Raw genomic sequence first — 17495 nt, forward strand, 5'->3', positions numbered from 1 at the left:
TTCTTTTTGTTTTTCTTTTATTTTTCTTTATATGTGGTGGATAATATATATACACGAGAGATTACTGCATATGATTAAAGCATTGAATACATGAATGTGTACCTAATTATTTTTCTCACATTTTTACAAAGTATAAAATACCCAATTCCCAAACCAAAGTGTTTCCAAACCCAATTTTCCCACACTTAAATCATGAACACTCTCACTAGTCTAAGCTAACCAAGGATTCAAATTAAGGACATTCATTATTTTCCGCTTAGAGTTAGTGATGTGCTAAATCAAGAATAAATGGGGTAAAATAGGCTCAACATTGGTTTGCAAAGGATGATGAAAGGATAAGGCCATATGGGTATGTGAGCTATAGTGAAACAAAGGCCTCAATCACATAAGTGCATGCATACATCAAACAATGGAAATATAGAATCAAGCAAGACAAAGAACACACTCTTAGAGAGAACAACACACACCAAAAATAAAATATTGGTTGATAAGATGCAACCAATCAAATAGGTTCAAATCTCACTGGGTTTGTGTGTTCGAGCTCTAAAACCATGTTCCAAATTATATTTCTTCAAGCAAGCTCAACAAAAGTTTTGATTAAAATTAGTGAAATGCCCTAAAATAGTTTCTTGAAAAGGAAATCATCACTTCAACCAAGTAGTACATAAATGCAAGCAACTACACATGCAATCTATCATGCAATGTGATGAGCAGATAATTATACGCTTTTGGCATTGTTTTTAGTATGTTTTTAGTATATTTTAATTAGTTTTTATTATATTTTTATTAGTTTTTAAATAAAAATCACTCTTCTGGACTTTACTATGAGTTTGTGTGTTTTTCTGTGATTTCAGGTATTTTCTGGCTGAAATTGAGGGACCTGAGCAAAAATCTGATTTAGAGGCTGAAAAAGGACTGCAGATGCTGTTGGATTCTGACCTCCCTGCACTCAAAGTGGATTTTCTGGAGCTATAGAAGCCCAATTGGCGCGCTCTTAATTGCGTTGGAAAGTAGACATCCTGGGCTTTCCATCAATATATAATAGTTCATACTTTTCCCGAGATTTGATGGCCCAAACAGGCGTTCCAAGTCAGCTCAAGAATTCTAGCGTTTAACTCCAAAACTGGCACAAAAGCTGGAGTTAAACGCCCAAACTGGCACAAAAGCTGGCGTTTAACTCCAAGAAAAGTCTCTACACATGGAAGCTTCAATTCTCAGCCCAAGCACACACCAAGTGGGCCCGGAAGAAGATTTCTGCATTAATTACTTATTTTTGTAACCCTAGGCTACTAGTTCTCTATAAATAGGACCTTTTACTATTGTATTTGGACACGAATCTTTGGACGTTTAGTCCCTAGACCTGGGAGGCTGGCCATTCGGCCATGCTTACACCATTATCACTTTTGTATTTTCAACGGTGGAGTTTCTACACACCATAGATTAAGGTGTGGGGTTCTGCTGTTCTTCATGAAGTAATACAAAGTACTACTGTTTTTCTATTCAATTCACGCCTACTTCTTCTCTAAGATATTCATTCGTTCTTCAACTTGATGAATGTGATGATCTGTGACACTCATCATCATTCTCACCTATGAACATATGCCTGACAACCACCTCTGTTCTACTAGCAATGGCTTGAATGCGTATCTCTTGGGTTTCTAATCTAAGATCGGAACCTTCGTGGTATAGGCTAGAATTATTGGTGGTCATTCTTGAGATCCGGAAAGTCTAAACCTTGTCTGTGGTATTTCGAGTAGGTCTGGGAAGGGATGACTGTGACGAGCTTCAAACTCGCGATTGTTGGGCGTGTGACAGACGCAAAAGGATCAATGGATCCTATTCCAGCATGATCGAGAACCGACAGATGATTAGCCGTGCGGTGACAGCGCATTTGGAACATTTTCACTGAGAGGACGGGAAGTAGCTATTGACAACGGTGATGCCCAGCATAAAGCTTGCCATGGAAAGGAGTATGACTGATTGGAAGAAGGCAATAGGAAAGCAGATGTTCAGGAGGAACAAAGCATCTTCATACGCTTATCTGAAATTCCTACCAATGAATTACATAAGTATCTCTATCTTTATTTTATGTTTTATTTATCTTTTAATTATCAATTCTCCATCACCATCTGAATTCACCTGACTGAGATTTACAAGGTGACCATAGCTTGCTTCAAGCCGACAGTCTCCGTGGGATCGACCCTTACTCACGTAAGGTATTACTTGGACGACCCAGTGCACTTGCTGGTTAGTTGTGCGGAATTGTGACAAAGTGTGATTCACGTTTGAGAGCTCCAAGTCTTTGGCGCCATTGTTGATGATCACAATTTCGTGCACCAAGTTTTTGGCACCGTTGCCGAGGATTGTTCGAGTTTGGACAACTGACGGTTCATCTTGTTGCTTAGATTACGTACTTTTCTTTTTATTTTTCAGAATTTTTAAGAATGAATTCTAGAGTTTCAAGGTGATGTTCTTATCATCACAAAAGCTGATTGATTCTCATCAATTTAGCTGCTGAATGTAATGTCCTACTGAAGCTTGGCCAACCATGTCTAATCTTTTTAGACTGAAACTTTAGACTAACATTGCATGATTCCTGGAATTCTTAAAAGTTTTGATTCTCTTTATTTTCTTTTCTATCTAAGTTTCGAAAATCACAAAAAAAAATTTATAAAACCAAAAAAATCAAAAATATTTTATGTTTCCTGTTTGAGTCTAGTATCAATTTTTAAGTTTGGTGTCAATTGCATGTTTTTATTCTTCTTGCATTTTTCGAATATATGCATTATGTTCTTCATTGATCTTCAAGTTGTTCTTGATGATTTCAGTGCTCTGATCTTTAAATTCTCTTGTTTTGTGTGTTTTGTTGTTTTTCTTATGCATTCTCAATTTGTTAGAGCCTCTAATACAAAATTTCTAAGTTTGGTGTCTTGCATGCATTGTTCATTTGATCTTAGTTGCATTTTTTGTTATTTATCATCATTAAAGATTCAAAAATATTTTCAAAATTGTGTCTTTTCAAGTCAATAATACAGAGAATTGAAGATTCAGAACATTCAGCAGAGGAATCAAACAGAAAAAACTAGGCGTTCAAAACTCCCAGTGAAGAAGGAAAAATGGCGTTTAAACGCCAGCCAGGGTATCTGGCTGGGCGTTTAACGCCCAAAAGGGTAGCATTTTGGGTGTTAAACGCCAGAATGGATGCCATTCTGGGCGTTTAACGCCAGAAGGACACTAGAGGGAAGATTTTGTTTTTAATTCAAATTTTTTTCAAATCTTCATAATTTTTCAAAATCAAATCTTTTTCAAATCATATCTTTTCAATCATATCTCTTCAAAATCAATTTCTTTCCATTTTTTTTTTATAATTTTCGAAAATCCTTGTTATAATTAATGATTTACTTCAAAATTTTCTAGTTGTTACTTGCCTATTAAGAAAGGATCAAAAGTTTTAATTCTAGAATCATATCTTCTAATTTCTTGTTAGTCAAGTAATCAACTTTAATTTTAAAACTTTCTCTTTTTAGTCTGATTTTCAATCATATCTTCTCAATCATATCTTTTCAATCACATATTTTTCAAAATTAATTTTCAATCATATCTTTTTAATTTCTAATTTCAAAATCTTTTCAAAAATCACTTAATTTCTTTCCCAATCTTAATTTTCAAAAATCTCAATCAAATTTTCAAATTTCTTTTTATTATTTCAAAATCTTTTTAATTTATTTTCGAAAATTCTTCCCCTCTTCTCACATCCTTCTATTTAAAGGACTAACACTCCTCCTCAAGGTATAATTCGAACTCCCTCCTTCTTTATATGTTCGAATTCTCTTCCATCTACCTCCTCCTTCTATTCTTCTTTTCCTCTGACACCTCAAGGAATCTCTATACTATGACATAGAGGATTCCCTACTTTCTTGTTCTCTTCTCTTTCATATGAGCAGAAGCAAAGATAAAGGCATACTTGTTCAAGCTGATCCTGAACCTGAAAGGACCTTGAAGAGAAGCTAAAACACAATTCTCTTTAGAGGGCCTAACAGAGCTCTTCAAGGAAGAAGACACCATGGCAGCCGAAAACAACAATGCCAACGATGCAAGGAAGGTGCTTGGTGACTTTACTGTACCTACTCCCGACTTCTATGGGAGAAGCATCTCAATCCCTGCCATTGGAGCAAATAACTTTGAGCTTAAGCCTCAATTAGTTTCTCTAATGCAACAGAATTGCAAGTTTCATAGACTTCCATTGGAAGATCCTCATCAGTTCTTAGCTGAATTCTTGCAAATCTGTGACACTGTCAAGACCAATGGGGTTGACCCTGAAGTCTACAGACTTATGCTTTTTCCTTTTGCTGTAAGAGACAGAGCTAGGACATGGTTGGATTCACAACCTAAAGAAAGCTTGAACTCTTGGGAAAAGCTAGTTAATGCCTTCTTGGCAAAGTTCTTTCCACCTCAAAAATTGAGCAAGCTTAGAGTGGAAGTCCAAACCTTCAGACAGAAGGAAGGTGAATCCCTCTATGAAGCTTGGGAAAGATACAAGCAATTGATCAGAAGATGTCCTTCTGACATGCTTTCTGAATGGAGCATCATAGGTATTTTCTATGATGGTCTGTCTGAACTATCCAAGATGTCATTGGATAACTCTGCTGGAGGATCTCTTCATCTGAAGAAGACGCCTGCAGAAGCTCAGGAACTCATTGAAATGGTTGCAAATAACCAATTCATGTACACTTCTGAAAGGAATCATGTGAATAATGGGATAGCTCAGAAAAAGGAGTTCTTGAGATTGATACTCTGAATGCCATATTGGCTCAGAATAAAATATTGACCCAACAAATCAATATGATTTCTCAGAGTCTGTCTGGAATGCAAGCAGCAACAGGCAGTACTAAGGAAGCTTCCTCTGAAGAAGAAGCTTATGATCCTGAGAACCCAGCAATGGAAGAGGTGAATTACATGGGAGAACCCTATGGAAACACCTATAACCCTTCATGGAGAAATCATCCAAATCTCTCATGGAAGGATCAACAGAGACCTCAACAAGGTTTCAACAACAATAATGGTGGAAGAAACAGGTTTAGCAATAGCAAGCCTTTTCCATCACCTTCTCAGCAACAGACAGAGAATTCTAAGCACAGCCACTCTGACTTAGCAACCATTGTCTCTGATCTAATCAAAACTACTCAAAGTTTCATGACTGAAACAAGGTCCTCCATTAGAAATTTGGAGGCACAAGTGGGTCAGCTGAGTAAGAAAATTACTAAACTCCCTCCTAGTACTCTCCTAAGCAATACAGAAGAGAATCCAAAAAGAGAGTGCAAGGCCATAACCACAACCCACACGGCCGAACCTGGAAAGGAGAAAGAGGCAGTGATCTCCACTGAGGAAGACCTCAATGGACGTCCACTGGCCTCCATGGAGTTCCCTAATGAGGAACCATGGGAATCTGAGGCTCACACTGAGACCATAGAGATTCCATTGAATTTACTTCTGCCATTCATGAGCTCTGATGAGTATTCTTCCTCTGAAGAGGATGAAGAGGTTACTGAAGAGCAAGTTGCTAAGTACCTTAGAGCAATCATGAAACTAAATGCCAAGTTGTTTGGTAATGAGACTTGGGAGGATGAACCTCCATTGCTCATCAAAGAACTGGATGACTTGACTAGGTAGAAATTACCTCTGAAAAGACAAGACCCTGGAAAATTCTCAATCCCTTGTACCATAGGCACCATGACCTTTGAGAAGGCTCTGTGTGACCTAGGATCAAGTATAAACCTCATGCCTCTCTCTGTAATGGAGAAGCTAGGGATCATTGAGGTACAAGCTGCAAGAATCTCACTGGAGATGGCAGACAATTCAAAGAAACAGGCTTATGGACTTGTAGAGGATGTCTTGGTAAAGGTTGAAGGCCACTACATCCCTGCTGACTTCATAATCCTAGAGACTGAGAAGTGTATGGATGAATCCATCATCCTTGGCAGACCTTTCCTAGCCACAGCAAAAGCTGTGATTGATGTTGACAGAGAAGAATTGATCATTCAAGTGAATGGAGACTCCCTTGTGTTTAAAGCTCAAGGATATCCCTCTGTCACTATGGAGAGGAAGCATGAAGAGCTTCTCTCAATACAGAATCAAACAGAGCCCCCAGAGTCAAACTCTAAGTTTGGTGTTGGGAGGTTCCAACATTGCTCTGAACATCTGTGAGGCTCCTTGAGAGCCACTATCAAGCTATTGACATTAAAGAAGCGCTTGTTGGGAGGCAACCCAATTTTTACTTATATATGTTGAATTTCTATTTTCTTTTGTTATTTTATGTTTTCTGTAGGTTGATAATCATGTGAAGTCACAAAAACAATTGAAAAAGCAAAAACAGAATGAAAAACAAAATTAAAAACAGAACACCCTGGAGGAGAAACTTACTAGCGTTTAAACGCCAGTAAGGGTAGCAGAATGGGCGTTAAACGCCCAGTCTGGCACCATTCTGGGTGTTTAACGCCAGAAATGGGCACCAGACTGGTGTTTAACGCCAGGAATGGGCAAGAAGCTGGCGTTAAACGCCAGAAATGGGCAGTAGCCTGGCGTTTAACGCTAGGATTGGCAGCAAGGGGCGTTTTACACACCACATGGTGCAGGGATGAGAAATCCTTGACACCTCAGGATCTGTGGACCCCACAGGATCCCCACCTACCCCACCTCTCTCTCACTTCTTCACCCATTCACCAATCACCTCAATACCTCTTCCCCAAAAACCCCTCACCTATCAAATCCCACCATTCTCTTCACCACTCACATCCATCCTTCATAAAACCCCACCTACCTCACCATTCAAATTCAAACCACTTTCCCACCCAAACCCACCCATAATGGCCGAACCATGCCCCCCTCTCCACTCCTATATAAACCCGTCTTCACTCCTTCATTTTCACACAACATACACACTACCCATCCCCCTTGGCCGAAACACAAAGCCCCCTCCATCTCCTCTATTTCTTCTTCTTCTACTCTCTTCTTTCTTCTTTTGCTCGAGGACGAGTAACCTTCTAAGTTTGGTGTGGTAAAAGCTAAAGCTTTTTTGTTTTTCCATAACCATTAATGGCACCAAAGGCCAGAGAAACCTCTAGAAAGAGGAAAGGGAAGGCAAAAGCTTCCACCTCCGAGTCATGGGAGATGGAGAGATTCCTCTCAAGGGTGCATCAAGACCACTTCTATGAAGTTGTGGCCAAGAAGAAGGTGATCCCCGAGGTCCCTTTTAACTCAAAAAGGGCAAATATCCGGAGATCCGACATGAGATTCAAAGAAGAGGTTGGGAAGTTCTCACCAACCCCATTCAACAAGTCGGAATCTTAATGGTTCAAGAGTTCTATGCCATTGCATGGATCACCAAGAACCATGATCAAAGTGTGAATCCGGACCCTAAGAATTGGCTTACAATGGTCCGAGGGAAATACTTAGACTTTAGTCCGGAAAATGTAAGGTTGGCATTCAATTTGCCTATGATGCAAGGAGATGCACACCCATACACTAGAAGGGTCAACTTTGATCAAAGGTTAGACCAAGTCCTCCTGGACATCTGTGAAGAGGGCGCTCAATGGAAGAATGATTCAAGAGGAAAGCCGGTTCAACTAAGAAGGCATGACCTCAAGCCCGTGGCTAGGGGATGGTTGGAGTTCATCCAACGCTCAATCATTCCTACTAGCAACCGATCTGAAGTTACTATAGACCGGGCTATCATGATTCATAGCATCATGATTAGAGAGGAAGTAGAAGTTCATGAGGTTATATCCCAAGAACTCTACAAGGTGGCGGACAAGTCCTCCACTGTGGCAAGGTTAGCCTTCCCTCATCTCATTTGTCACCTCTGCAATTCAGCTGGAATTAACATAGAGGAAGACATCCTCATTGATGAGGACAAGCCCATCACTAAGAAAAAGATGGAGCAAACAAGAGATCTCACTCATGGACAAGAGCATGAGGAAACTCCTCATCATGAAATCCCTGAGATGCCTCACGGGATGCATTTTTCTCTACAAAACTATTGGGAGCAAATCAACACCTCCCTAGGAGAATTAAGTTCCAACATGGGACAACTAAGGGTGGAGCACCAAGAGCATTCCATCCTCCTCCATGAAATTAGAAAAGACCAAAGAACCATGAGAGAGGAACAACAAAGGCAAGGAAGAGACATTGAGGAGCTCAAGCACTCCATAAGATCTTCAAGAGGAAGAACAAGCCGCCATCACTAAGGTGGACCCGTTCTTTAATTTCCTTGTTCTTTATTTTCTGTTTTTCGAAAATTGTGCTTTATGTTTATTTATGTTTGTGTCTTTATTACATGATCACTAGTGTCTAAGTGTCTATGTCTTAAAGCTATGAAAATGAATCCATCACCTTTTTTAAATGAAAAATGTTTTTAATTGAAAAAGAAAAAGAAGTGCATGAATTTCAAATTTTAAAACAGTTTAATTATTTTGATGTGGTGGCAATACTATTGTTTTTCTGAATGAATGCTTGAACATTGCATATTTTTTAATTTGATTGTTTATGAATGTTAAAATTGTTGGCTCTTGAAAGAATGATGGGAAAAGGAGAAATGTTATCTGATTATCTGAAAAATCATAAAATTGATTCTTGAAGCAAGAAAAAGCAGTGAAAAGCTTGCAGAAAAAAAAGAGAGAAAAGAAAAAAAGAAAGAAAAAAAAAGCAAGCAGAAAAAGCCAATACCCCTTTAAACCAAAAGGCAAGGGTGATAAAAAGGATCCAAGGCTTTGAGCATCAGTGGATAGGAGGGCCCACAGGAATAAAATCCTGGCCTAAGCGGCTAAACCAAGCTGTCCCTAACCATGTGCTTGTGGCGTGAAGGTGTCAAGTGAAAACTTAAGACTGAGCGGTTAAAGTCGTGGTCCAAAAGCAAAAAGAGTGTGCTTAAGAGCTCTGGACACCTCTAATTGGGGACTCTAGCAAAGCTGAGTCACAATCTGAAAAGGTTCACCCAGTTATGTGTCTGTGGCATTTATGTATCCGGTGGTAATACTGGAAAACAAAGTGCTTAGGGTCACGGCCAAGACTCATAAAGTAGCTGTGTTCAAGAATCAACATACTTAACTAGGAGAATCAATAACACTATCTGGATTCTGAGTTCCTATAGAAGCTAATCATTCTGAACTTCAAGGAATAAAGTGAGATGCCAAAACTGTTCAGAAGCAAAAAGCTAAAAGCCCCGCTCATCTAAATAATACTGATCTTCATAGATGTTTTTGGAATTCATTGTATATTCTCTTCTTTTTATCCTATTTGATTTTCAGTTACTTGGGGACAAGCAACAATTTAATTTCGGTGTTGTGATGAGCGGATAATTTATACGCTTTTTGGCATTGTTTTTAGTATATTTTAATTAGTTTTTATTATATTTTTATTAGTTTTTAAATAAAAATCACTCTTCTGGACTTTACTATGAGTTTGTGTGTTTTCTGTGATTTCAGGTATTTTCTGGCTGAAATTGAGGGACCTGAGCAAAAATCTGATTCAGAGGCTGAAAAAGGACTGCAGATGCTGTTGAATTCTGACCTCCCTGCACTCAAAGTGGATTTTCTGGAGCTACAGAAGCCTAATTGGCACGCTCTTAATTGCGTTGGAAATTAGACATCCTGGGCTTTCCAGCAATATATAATAGTTTATACTTTGCCTGAGATTTGATGGCCCAAACAGGCGTTCCAAGTAAGCTCAAGAAAAATGACGTTTAACTCCAAAACTGGCACAAAAGCTGGAGTTAAACGCCCAAACTGGCACAAAAGCTGGCGTTTAACTCCAAGAAAAGTCTCTACACATGGAAGCTTCAATTCTCAGCCCAAGCACACACCAAGTGGGCCCGGAAGAAGATTTCTGCATTAATTACTTATTTTTGTAACCCTAGGCTACTAGTTCTCTATAAATAGGACCTTTTACTATTGTATTTGGACACGAATCTTTGGACGTTTAGTCCCTAGACCTGGGAGGCTGGCCATTCGGCCATGCTTACACCATTATCACTTTTGTATTTTCAACGGTGGAGTTTCTACACACCATAGATTAAGGTGTGGAGCTCTGCTGTTCTTCATGAATTAATGCAAAGTACTACTGTTTTTCTATTCAATTCATGCCTACTTCTTCTCTAAGATATTCATTCGTTCTTCAACTTGATGAATGTGATGATCCGTGACACTCATCATCATTCTCACCTATGAACATGTGCCTGACAACCACCTCTGTTTTACTAGCAATGGCTTGAATGCGTATCTCTTGGGTTTCTAATCTAAGATCGGAACCTTTGTGGTATAGGCTAGAATTATTGGCGGTCATTCTTGAGATCCGGAAAGTCTAAACCTTGTCTGTGGTATTCCGAGTAGGATCTGGGAAGGGATGACTGTGACGAGCTTCAAACTTGCGATTGTTGGGAGTGTGACAGACGCAAAAGGATCAATGGATCCTATTCCAGCATGATCGAGAACCGACAGATGATTAGCCGTGCGGTGACAGCGCATTTGGAAAGTTTTCACTGAGAGGACGGGAAGTAGCCATTGACAACGGTGATGCCCAACATAAAGCTTGCCATGGAAAGGAGTATGAATGATTGGAAGAAGGCAATAGGAAAACAGAGGTTCAGGAGGAATAAAGCATCTTCATACGCTTATCTGAAATTCCTACCAATGAATTACATAAGTATCTCTATCTTTATTTTATGTTTTATTTATCTTTTAATTATCAATTCTCCATCACCATCTGAATTCGCCTGAGTGAGATTTACAAGGTGACCATAGCTTGCTTCAAGCCGACAGTCTCCGTGGGATCGACCCTTACTCACGTAAGGTATTACTTGGACGACCCAGTGCACTTGCTGGTTAGTTGTGCGGAATTGTGACAAAGTGTGATTCACATTTGAGAGCTCCAAGTCTTTGGCGCCATTGTTGATGATCACAATTTCGTGCACCACAATGCAACAACTAATCTAACAAAGAAAATTAAACATTGGTGTTGGAAAAGGAAGTAGTTACCCACGGAAGTCGGTCTCGACCTCCCCACACTTAAAGATTGCACCATCCTCGGTGCATGCAAAGATGAGCTAAGTGGAATAGGGTTGCTACAGCTGATGAACGCCTTCAAAAGATTGTGTGGAGGGACTTGGTGTTCGCCCTATTTAGAATCTTTTTCGTTCCCCTCTTGGTGGCCAGCCTGAAAGGAGAGAAAAAGGAAGAAGAATAGCCCACAGACAAAGATATCAAAACAAATAAAATATAGGCGGGTTAATGCCAAATAAGAGTGGGGTTCTCAACTACATGGTAGCTACAACATGTAAGTGAGAAAGTAATATAAGCGAATGGCATATCAAAAAACACTTGATGCAAGAGTAAAGTTTAAGCATAAGTAAATAGCATGAAGAGAATACTCGGAAGCATCAAGTTCAAAGAGGAAAGAATGGGTAATGAAAGACAATATGAGTTCATATCAATGCACAAAGAATGCAAGTGTCACAAAAGATAAGCATTGACATATAAATATCATCACCCAATAATACAAAACAAGTGACGAAGCATAAAACCAATGCAAGTAATATTCAACAGTTGAGTAAGAGAATTCAATACCAATGGAAAAATAGCAAACTGAGAAAAGAAAATAAGAAGAAACACAAAATAAAAATGCAATAAATGAAGGTTTGCAAATATAATAAACGAAAGAGAATGAAAGAGAATAAATATGAGAAGTGAAAGGAATGAAGAAGAAGAAAGTGAGAAAGGGAGAGAAAAGAAGAAGACAGGAGAAGAGATAGGGCTGCTGAAGTCGCGCAGGCAACACGCGCGGAGGAGTCACGTGTGCGCGTGAAAACAGAAAAAGGCAGGTGATGCGTGAGCATCGTCCACGTGAACCCGTGGGTTGCCCAAAATAAAAAGTGACGCGTGAGCGTCGGTCACGCATGCGTGTGACTACTTTTTGTGCCAGACGCACGAAAGCTGCACAGTTCCATCTCAACTCTCTAGTTTTTGTACCAGGTAAGGTAGCACTCAGATACGACACATGCGCGTTGCGCACACCCTCGCGTGGGTGGCTAGAAAATAAGGTGACGCGTACACGTCAGCGAGACGTACGCGTGGGTTGGGTTGTGCACCTAGCACCCCACCCGCACAGTTCCAGCGCAACTCTATGGTTTTTATACCAGGGATTGCAGCACGAGCATACAACGCGTACGCGTCGCCCAAGTTGAATTTTCAATTTTAGTTAGGAGTATTTAGTTTAAGTTGTGTTTAAACTTAAAAAGGGAAATTAGAAAAAATTTACCATGATGGGGTGTCTCCCACCTAGCACTTTTAGTAAAAGTCCTTAAGTTGGACATTTGGTGAGCTCCTTGTCATGGGGGCTTGTGCTTGAACTCATCTTGAAACTTCCACCAATGCTTGGACTTCCAATAAGCTCCAACATTTCCACATAAATTCACCAAGCCTTGGTGAAGTTCTTCACAAGCTTTGAGCTCCCAAAGTTGATCCTTTTTTATGCCGGGATCCCAAATCTTGTATCCACACCCGTCTTCCAGTTGATCATCATTATTCCATCTGGGTGGTAAGCAATCCGAATTCTCAATGAAGCACCAAACTCTTCTCTTGGACCCATTCAAATAAGCACTAAACCAATCCTTGCATCTAGTTCTTAAAATCTCAATCTTGATGAGCCTTGATTTGCAATGCCAACCACTAAACATCCTTCTCTTACGCTTCATTCTACAAAGCCTCCTAAGTTGACCATCTGTTTCAAGCATACCATAGTCAAGTGGGACAATAAAGCTAAGAGAGATAAGTTTTATCCACTCAAATGAAGGATTAAATGGCAACCTAGGTAGAGAAGTCTCCAACGTTCTTGACAAAGTATATTCAACTCCCGTCCATCCTTTTCGAAGGACTTCCACCTCCACATCATTCTCAAACTCAATCAGAGAATGTTCTTCATACTCAAGGAGTTCATTTGCGGACATAAATTCATCACTAGGAGGACTTGATTCATGATCATCATCACCAAGAAAACTTGTCTCTTGATCTATTTCGTCCAATTCTTCATAGGGAACATGCCTTGGAAGTTGTGCACCTTCTTCCTTAACCTCTTTTTCAAGTCCAATGGAGGAAGATTCAATTGTAGAAAGAAATTCATCAATTATTGAATCCATCTCTTGATCAACCTCCTCAAAGTCTTCCACCATGATTTGCTTTGGAGGTTGTACACCATCCTCAACATCAAATTCAAACTTCTTGGAGGGAGGCTCTATGACTTGAGTTCCCATGGACTCTCAACATCTCCTAAGTCTTCAACCACTTCTTCCTCTTCGACAATTATGGCTTCCTCCAATTGTTCTAGTACAAAATCACATTCCTCACTTTCCACCGGGGCTTCTAATTTCTCCTTCATGCTACGCTTCTCATTAGGTTCTCCACATGTGGCCATGGGGTACTTTGAGTGTTGAAGCGTAGGGAGGCTAAGTTATTTACTACCTCGGGTCAAGGTAGCCATGAGTTCTAGTGTCGCCCTTTGCATCTCTCCTTGCCCTTGAAGTAGTAAAGTGAGAGAATCATCTATTGGGGCTTGGGATAGATAGGAGGGTTCATTGGTTGGGAGAAAGGACTCATAATAGAAAGGTAGTTCATCTTGATAAGGATATGGAGATTGTGTATATTGAGGTGGTGGTTCTTGGGAGTAATTGTGTTGGAATTAGAGAGGTTCTATATATGGTTCATATGGCTCATATGGTGGAGACGTGTACGCGTCTGTTGCAGGATGGTGTGATCACACGTGCACTTCAGCCACGATCACGCGTCAGTTCCAGCTTCTCAAACCTTTAATTTCTTGTGTTCCTTCCACTTTTGTATGCTTCATTTCCATCATCTGAGCTATTCCTACCCTATAAATCTTGAAATCACTTAACACACATATCACGGCATCGAATGATAATAACAGAGGATTAAAAATTAGTGATTTAAAGGTTTAGGAAGCATGTTTTCAATCATAGCACAAAATTAGGAAGGAAACTTAAAAACATGCAATTTACATGAATAAATGTGAGAATAGTTGACGAAATCCACTCAATTTAATACAAAATAAATAATGAAATAGTGGTTCATCACCTTAGCATAATTTTATTTACATTTTGTTCCTGTAAGAGCCATCAAGGGACAGGTTCTAGCTGATTTTCTGGTTGACCATCTTTTTATTGACATTGATAAAAATTTACTGAATTTTGTTGGTTTGGTGCCTTAGAAATTATATTTTGACGGTTCATGCCATAAGGGTGGTATTATTATAGATATTTTAATTAATTCTCCAAATAATGAGCCAAGTAAATTCTTCTTTGAATTGAATTATTCATGTTCCAATAATAAGGCAGAGTATGAAGCATTAGTAATGAGACTGTAATTATTATTAGAAAGAGGAATAAAAAATGTAAAAATTTTTAGGAATTCACAGCTTGTAGTCCATCAAGTATCACTTGAGTATAGGTGTGTTAGTAAAAATTAAAGAAAGTATTTTAATGTGGCTACAAGGTTGTTGAGCGAGTTTGACAATGTCATTGTGAGGCATGTTCCAAGGAAATTAAATCAAGAAGCAAATGAATTAGCTCAAATTGCTTCAAGATATAAGATCAAGTTCTCAACACTAGAAAAATTGGTAAGGATAAAGGAAATTTTATGCCTTTGAGAGAAAGAAAAGTGTTGTTGTTAGAAAAATTAGGGAGATTGGAGAGCGCCAATTGTGGAATATTTAGGAAACCCAAATCTTAGTGTCGATAGAAAACTTAAATCTTATGTTCTAATGAATAATGTGTTATTTAAGAAATCTATTGATGAAAATCTCTTGACATGTTTGGGAGAAAAAGAAGTGTATTTGGCTCTTGTCGAAGTGCACGAGAAAAGTTGTAGTGCACATCAGTTAAAAAAAATATGAAATGGGTGATAAATAGGAGAAAATTATATTGGCCAACTATTCAAAGAGATTGTATAAATTATGCTAGGTCTTGTAAAAAATGCTAAAAACATGAAAATCTTCAACATATTCCAGCGTCAGAATTGTATGTTATAATTAAACCATGACCGTTTAGAGGTTGGGCTTTAGATTTGATTGGGCAGATCCACCCACCTTTTTTTAAAAGACATAAGTTCATTTTGATTATTTTTCTAAATGGATAGAGGCTATCTCTTTAAGGGAGGTGACTCAAAATGAAATAATTGATTTCATTGAAGAGCATTTTATGCATAGGTGTGAGATTCTTCAATCTATTACCACTGACCAAGGAACTATGTTTATTAAAAAAAATTTTATGGAATATACCAAGTCTAGGGATATAAAAATGTTTTCTTCTACATCTTATTATGCCCAAGCAAATGGACAGGTGGAGGTAGCGAATAAAATTTTGATTGCGTTAATTAAAAACACATTGGAAGGTAATTAATGCAATCAAAACGAGAAGTGAAATAAGGACGAAGGTAATTAATGAGATTAAAATATGATAAAAAAATCAGTATAAGAGATATCATCAACATTTAATTTCTTCAAAACAATGTTATTTTTAACATGGAGGATGTGAGAATATATGAATATACCTGAGAAACAAGTTAATCACTGAGGCTGAGAGCATCGGCATCATTATCTTCAGAAGAGGAGTTACTTACTACTTTATCATTAGACGAGTTGCTCTCGTCTTCCTCTTCATTGTTTTGAGAGACTACCGGTCCATCACTATTGTCATTGGATGTACTTTATGTGTCTTCATTATCATCATTATTTGAAGATGATGACACCGCAATTGGTTCAAGTTTTTTTTTTACACGACGGCTTGAGTAATTAAGATTGAGTTTTTTTTTCTACAAGTCTACTAGAAGTCTTTCTCAAAGGAGGATTGGCAGCAAGTGTGGTAGTTTCTCTGTAAAAAAAGAAATTAAAACAGATACCATTGTGATATTCTGAAAAAGCATCATGCATGAAGGAAAAATAATATTAATAACAATAACACAGAGAAGAGCATAATTTGTTGAATTCAAATAGATAAATAATTTAATTGTAATTACTTTTTTTTATGATTGATGCTCTCCTCACTTGTTGCATCACAAGAGCAATGGTCATTCTTTGACAACATATACTAAAAGTGACTTTAATGGAAGAGTAATAGATTTTTCACTAAAAAAAGAATGAATATGTGGTCAATAGACATGGCTTAAAAGGGAATAGGTAAAATTTATTTTTCCGCAAAGCATTGTCCTTCTGAAAGTTCAACAGTTCTTCTAGTGAAGCGTCTTTAGAATGCAAAGATTGAGACTCTTGAAGATAGTAAGGAGACGGAATGGCTTGAGCCAACCCAAATTACCTAGAAACAACGTTTGGCATATAGACTGCTGTTCTTAGGTTATCTCCACCTAGGAATCCAACAAAAAGTAGTTGGAGAGTCAAAAATTGTGACCAAATAGTGATACTTTTCTGTTGTGTAATCTTAGTTGGGGTAAGAGATTGCGTCAACCATTCTGGACCAGCTTGATAGTTAGCAAACGGAGTCAGATTGATGTTGTGGCTTTTCTCTGGCAAGTAACAAAAAGTATGGAAGAAGTGTTTCATCTTATCATGTGAGGACCATTAATTTGTCAGGAAAAATTAAGTTAAGCAGATGGTGTCCTACAATCACAGAATCTGTAAGACCTTTTTGGGTTAAACGTGGTTGTAACTCAGACTCAAAAATGGCAAAAAGCCATAATTAAAAAAAATCAAACGGGACCGTCAGCATTAGTGATTCTCTTTTTCTCCCTCATAAGGTATGTGATTCAATCTAAAATGAGATATAGTTGAGCCAGGAATAATTTGTCTAGACACAGCTTCCTATCTTCGGCTAACATAATAGCCAATGAAAAATAAGTGGCTTCGACTTGAATACTTCGGGCATAGAAAACAACACTACTCAACCAATAGAGAAGGAAGGTTATATGCTCATTATCTGAAACAGGTTCGTCATTTTGACCTTTGTTATTGCGAATGAAACTCTGATAGGTGGTGAAAGAGAGGTCAATAGAATACTCAACTCCTGTGCTCGACTTAGTAGTAGTTAAAATTTTCGCTCCCAAGGGAGGTAGGCCAGTTATAGCAGCTACATCCAAAAAAATAGGAGTAATCATATCATATGGGGTGTGAAAAGTATGAGAAGTCTCATCCCAAAAATACAATGTACCTCCCATTAGTCCTGAATTAATAGTGTAAGAATTTTTACTAAGCTGAATTAGATCGTATATTCTAATTTCTTTACACAGGGTCATCTTCTCAGTTATAATCCTATCTAACTAAGTACGGTAACCTTCAATGTTAGTCTTTGGGGTTTCTGAATAGCCTGTTGTGTGAGTCAAAGTATCCAATGAGAATGGAGTCTTGGAAAGCAATGAGTTTTCTTTGAGAGTGACTAGAAAAAAATTTTTTGATCTTGTTTGCGACATTGGGAGAGATGATAGGAC

The 17495-nt window shown here is 38.4% G+C and overlaps 1 non-coding gene across 1 annotated transcript; it reads right to left on the reverse strand.

Annotated features, from left to right (window-relative positions):
• Nucleotides 1-4465: 4465 nt before the first annotated feature.
• Nucleotides 4466-4573, reverse strand: LOC112738700 (small nucleolar RNA R71). Its single transcript, XR_003169645.1, has one exon. It is a non-coding gene; the product is annotated as a small nucleolar RNA R71 (small nucleolar RNA).
• Between the last annotated feature and the right edge of the window lie 12922 nt (nt 4574-17495).

This window comes from Arachis hypogaea, chromosome 13 (genome assembly GCF_003086295.3).
Source record: "Arachis hypogaea cultivar Tifrunner chromosome 13, arahy.Tifrunner.gnm2.J5K5, whole genome shotgun sequence".
Lineage (NCBI taxonomy): Eukaryota > Viridiplantae > Streptophyta > Magnoliopsida > Fabales > Fabaceae > Arachis > Arachis hypogaea.